At 40.9% G+C, this 6,084-nt stretch overlaps 1 protein-coding gene across 7 annotated transcripts in view; it reads right to left on the bottom strand.

Annotated features, from left to right (window-relative positions):
* The window catches only part of NRG1 (neuregulin 1), a 1,116,936-nt gene that overhangs the window by 274,166 nt on the left and 836,686 nt on the right, over positions 1-6,084 (bottom strand). The window lies entirely within an intron of this gene.

Genomic DNA, 6,084 nt, shown 5'->3' with positions numbered 1-6,084 from the left:
TACTAACATGATAGATTTACAACCACAGGATCTCAGGATTAGAAGAGACCTTCAAGATCGGATATTCCAACATCATCTGGAATGATCCAGCCAAAACCCGAAATCCTCCAACAGTGGGGAATTCATTACCTTTCAAAGCCGTTCATCCTTGCAACTTTAGCAAAGGTAACAGCAAAATTGTTTGGTCTATTTATATTTCTTAAACAAATTTTTTTCCCCTGACAGAGAATAAAGATGCTTGGAGTGGGTTTAGTTTCATTTTCACGAACAACCACTCTACTGTACCGAACCAGCTAAGGGATGCAAATACCCACACGGAGCACTGCAATTTCCAAGGAAGCATTTACAGGGATGTAACCATGCCTATTTCAAATGCCTTGCCCTACTGCTTACTTGGCTTTTCAACCGACTTCCAAGAGGACGCAATCCTCCATTTCAAAGTCACAAAATCGCTTGCATTTTTTAATGTTAAGCAAAGGAGAAATAATTCACCTACAAGTATAAAACGTAGCAGTTGTTGGCCACTCAAGAATTTGTTATTTTTTGAGACACGAGCGCGGGGGAGCCTGGAGAGAGCCCTGCCCAGTGAGTGGTCTTCTAAGCAGGGCTAATCCAGACTCTGTTTTTACTTCTCTGTGGGCCTCAGAACCTTTCATTGAGTTTCTTAGTTCAGCTGTTCTAATGGGTTGAGAGTCACCAGTCTGCTGTCTGACACGATTTTTAGAGCGTGATGAACAAGAAAAGAGGTTTCGGCTCACAATAAACATCGGAAGCTTCCCCGCCTCCTCTGTAGATACCTAATTTAACACACAGAAGGACTCTTAATTACCTCTATTTGGGTAGAATGGTAAGTTGCTACTGGAAGTCACTTGCAGTAGAGTTTATTTTCAAAATGAAGCAGCGAGAGGTTTTTCTTCCTTGGATAGAAAAGAGGTGTTTTAATTAGGACCCAGTCTCCATCTTATTCTTAGTTTTGTTTTTTTGTGTTTTTTTTTGGTTTTGTTTTTTTGTTTTTGTTTTTGGTTAGGCTACCATCATGTTACCAGAAACACTCAGACACTTCTTGTTAATATTGTTGGCTAAAAACACAATGCATCTTAACCCCCTGTCTCCCCTCTCCTCACCAGACACTCAAACCTTACGGGATGAAAATTTGTTTAATGAGACGACTGCCTAGCCCAGGACAGGCAGTTCTAAGAAACCTGGGTTGACAGTACGAAACATCCTGAGGGGGACATCAATAAGCGAAAACACAGGGGCGAATACACAAGCTGGACCACAAGGACGGAGAACAAGACCTGTTTAAAACACTTCTTGGGGCCATGCGCTTTGTTTTTTGCTTCCGAAGTCCTCATATTTCAGAATTTATTTTCTTGAAAAAGAAAGGATTGGCTCTGAAAGTTTTAAGGATGTTTATCTATAGCGTGATATCAACGAGTTCTCTGGCATGTTTCATAGGCTAAGCTAGGTGCTGCAATTCAGTTCCAGAAGGTCCTGGCAGACACTGTGTAGGGGTGCTTTCTACAAATAAAAATAAATTAAAAACAAATTAAAACAAAAAAGAGGAAAAGAAAAATTCCAGGAGTATTGGTGGTTAGAAAGAAAACTGAAAAGAAGGCGGCAAAACCAAATGTCAGGCAGGTCAACTGGAAATAAATCTAGCAAGGACTCAGCTTCCTACTGCAATGCTGTGGCCGAGTAATTAATGTTCCTACGACTTAATTCCACTAGGATTTGTTGGACATCGCGAGTATATGCTCATCACTGGGCTAGGCCCTGATGAATCATAGAGATAATCTGATCCCCATGACTGTTTGAGGGAGAAAATTGCTTTTTTTACATCGTGACTCAGGTTTTTATGTCTCAGCTGGATACATGTCTCTGATGAGTGAAATAATTATAGGGAGCACATACAAAAATGTAGATTTATGCATAATAAACCCTATTATATACTGATACTTCTTGGTTATATAGCACAATTGACTTGACACTTTCCAGAATTTAGTCTAATTTTCTACCTTTTCAGAGAACAAGCTGTGGTAAAATATACATATTTTTTTATGTTTATTTTTGAAAGAGAGAGAGAGAGAGACAGCAGGGGAGGGGCAAAGAGAGAGTGAGACAGAGGATCCCAAGCAGACTCTTGCTGTCAGCGCAGAGCTGGATGCGGGGCTCAAACTCAGAAACCGCAAGATCATGACCTGAGCCGAAGTCAGAGGCTCAACTGACTGAGCCACCCAGGTGCCCCCATGGCAAAAGTTTTCCAGCACCGAGGGAGAGTGATAGGTCACCCTACTCCCAGAGAATCAAAAACAAAAGCACTCCCTGTGTGTATCCCTTTGGCCTCATAAACCCTAGAGGATGTGGCTTAAGTTCAGGAAGGTGATCTCTGTAGACCCAAGTATGTTATGGCTGATCTTCCATTGTGCACGTGGGCACTCTACACTATTTGCCTTGAATATGATATATAATTCCCAGAGACATTCCTGGAGTCAGTGGAGAGAGACAGCCTTTGGGGATCCATTCTAAGCCAGGCTACCTGGGGAGAAGATCTTTAGAACGTGGTTATATATCCAATAATATGAAGTTGACTGAACTAAAGGGAAAAGGAGTTTCTATTTTGTTTGCGCAAGAGAACATTCCGGCCCTATCCTCCTGGCCTCAAAAATAAGTCCATCTGCTTCTTCTGTAGTCTCCTATTATAATAATGAAGGAATAAAGTATCTTATTCTACATGATAGGACTGATTAGGAAATTTATTTTATTTTATTTTTAAGTTTATTTATTTTGAGAGAGAGAGAAAGAGAGTGTGAGCAGGAAAGGGAAAGAGGGAGAGAGAGAGACAGAGAGAGAATCCCAAGAATGGGGCTTGATCCCACAACCATGAGATCATGACCTGAGCCCAAAGCAAGAGTCCGATGCCCAACCGACTGAGGCACCCAGGCACCCCAGGAAATTTATTTAAATACTAATTTTTAACAAACATGCCAGGATAATAGATTCAAATACTTATCTCCTTAAATATGTCACAGGTGCTACATGCTTTCATAAAATAAGACCAATTTTCTTGTGAATTGGTTCTTTACGATTACTTCCAAAGGTGGTATTTGAGAGAAACTAAAAGAAGCTTCAAAGTAACCAAAAGAATTGTGTTGACATCATATAATTGATCATCTGTATGGGTCTGACATTATGGTAGACCTGTTAGGGATCTTTTCCACCTTATCTTCCCAAGATTTCTGTAGGGTAAGTATGGCTACTCCTATTATAGAGATTATACTATGGTTAGGCAGTGACTCCCCAAGAATAAGGAAGAAAACCAAATTAGTCCCCCTAAAACATGTGTAAACATTGATGCTTGATTTGCAGTGTAATTCTTCTGATACCAACAACACAGCATACCAAGAAGTACCGAGGATACAAAATCGAAGACTGGAACCTTTAGTGTGAAGTCACAACAGTAGGGCTGAGTGGTCCCACAACAAGATAGACACACAACAAGATGGACAAGCCCCCTTCCCTGAGGACAGAACGGGTGTCCTTGCGCTCTGACATTCCCACCTTTCTCCATGTGACCATGAGTGACAGGAACCACACTCCTGCTCTGTATTTAGTACCAATGATACCAATGGAATGCTTTGACCCTAACAGGTACTGAAATAACACCGATCCACTATTATCTACTTCAAGAATCACAAAGACTGACTCAAGAACAGTCCTTCGAGTCATAACGCCCTAGTACCTATTCATTCCCATGAGACACAATTCTAAAACTTGAGAGCACATCAGAATCACCCAGAGGACCTATTAAAACAAAGGCAGGCCCACGCCCCCAAGCTTCTGATTCAGTAGGTCTGCGGTCAGGCCTAAGAACTGGCATTTTTAACAAGTTCCCAGGTGATGTTCATTCTGCTGATCCAGGAACTACATTTTGAGTTCCCGATAGGCATATACGATTTAACTGTATTTAGAACATCCGAAGTCAGAAATTAACAAAGAATGATGAAGGGAAGCAGAGAAGTCTTTCAATCGGGCTCCAAATACAATTTTTTTGGAAGAATCTTGAAACATTAATCTCTTAAATATTAAAGTGGTAGTGATGACAACGTGTTGGATGAGCCAAAGTTTGGCTGTATTTTCCACTGGTAATATCTGCCAACTATTGTTCACTGAAAGCCTTTTACAGACATGTAGAGAACTAATACGAGTTATTAATTTAAATGTTTACCTTCTACTACTTAATATCTTTGACTGTCTTCAGCCCTGGGATCATGCAATCTTGGTCCTTCACCAGGAACAAGCCTGGAAGGCTCCTTAGAAGAAGTGTGCCTGTCATGCCAGCCCTGGGCCAGGTCCTGGCCATTACCTTCAACTTTTTGAAGTGTCATTCTCACCCAGGTGCTACAGATTTCTGTGGCATCTGAGGCTCCTCCCATCCACCCATCGTCTTTCCACTTCTGCCTCCTTATTCCACAGATCATATGGTTAAGAGAACATTACTGAACAATTCATGGTCCTTCAAACAATTTCCTGGGGGTGCTTCCCAAATGGTCAGAAGTATAATGATCTCTCTCTTCAATGGTCTCATTTGCTCCTACATTTCACTTCACATGTTATGAATACAACTTCAAGAAGATTACTTTAACATCCCCAGTCTTCCATGAATTCCTCTGATTTTCTTTGGCAATGCACTTGCTCAAATAGAACTCCTAGGCAAAAGACACTGCTGCATATTTTATCATGAAATTGAATTCTTCATTATTTAGTAATGTTCACATGGGGTGTTGAAATAAATGAAAACCAAATTAATCACACTGTATGTTCTTACACAGGGCTTTTAAAAACAGGGTGAAATCCATCTCCCAAGAATCACAGAGTTTCACCATCCTGAAAAATGAGACGAGAGCTTGAATTAAAAAAAAAAAAAAATATCTCCCCCTCTATTGCAGATGATAATAATGAAAAGTAAGACGAAAGCAATGCAATCAGAGTGAGTGGTGGATTGAAACTGTTCATCATAAAATATTTGGGTGAAATAATAGAAGGCTCCCTCAGTCCTACTACAAACAGGGTCTGGGATTAAAACAAAAAAGTCAGGACACAATGGAAAAGGAAAGTGCGCAAGTTAATTAGCCAGCAGGATACTTTTCATTTGGGGGTAGACTGTGGTGCTGTAAGAAACCATGGGTCTCCAGAAAGATCCCTTCTAATGGAGCCCAACAATTAGAATCACGAGCTGCCTTTGTACCCGGCTACACAACCTCATGCCTTTAAAATAGATCTGTCACTAATGACTGAAGGCTGCATGCAATTTACCTCACTTCACAACCATCTGCTGAGTATTCTTAGTTCTGACTCTGGTTGAAAGAGACCTGTAACGAGGTTTCTGGGTAGACCCCCTCTCTTTAAAAGTCCGTTAGACTCTAATGTTTAGAGAAATGCTTCTGATCCACAGAAACCAGATTGTGCTCCCCAACAGATGCTGCGTGCTTTTCAGGGTCCGGTGGCACCAAATGCTCCACAAGGGGTCTCTACTCCAGGGGATGGGAAGATGGGCAAGCAGTCTTGAAGAGCTGCAAGGATAAAATGGTGCACATTTCATTTGTCCTGGGATTTCTAAAATCTCATCTGGCTCTCATCTCTGGAATGGCAGCACACAAAGACATTTATCACCCCTTCTGGAGTCAAATACTTACTCTACTCGGGAAGGAAACGTAGGGGATTGGAAGGGACCTGAAGAGATCATCAAACCCTGCCTTACAGCAAGAAGAAAGGAAACGAAACAAAACGAAACGAAACAAAACAAAACAAAACAAAACAAAACAAAACAAAACAAAACAAAACGTAGTCTCCAAAAGTTTATCTTTTCAGATCAATTTCTCTCTCAGAAAACCTGAGAAGTCAAATGACTAAAAGTTAACATTCTGTGCCCCTCTGGCGTGTCTTTACACACCCTACCAAAGTAGAAATGGAGCTATAGGCAGATTTAAATCTGGTCCTTAAATCTAATCTCGTTTACGCGCTCAGGGGCACATTTGAGGCAATATCATAACTGATTTTCAAAACTGATTTTGGTTTTACTCT

This window comes from Leopardus geoffroyi, chromosome B1 (genome assembly GCF_018350155.1).
Source record: "Leopardus geoffroyi isolate Oge1 chromosome B1, O.geoffroyi_Oge1_pat1.0, whole genome shotgun sequence".
Classification (NCBI taxonomy): Eukaryota; Metazoa; Chordata; class Mammalia; order Carnivora; family Felidae; genus Leopardus; species Leopardus geoffroyi.
The sequence above is the reverse complement of the archived record's forward strand: the minus strand, read 5'-3'. Positions and strand labels throughout refer to the sequence as shown.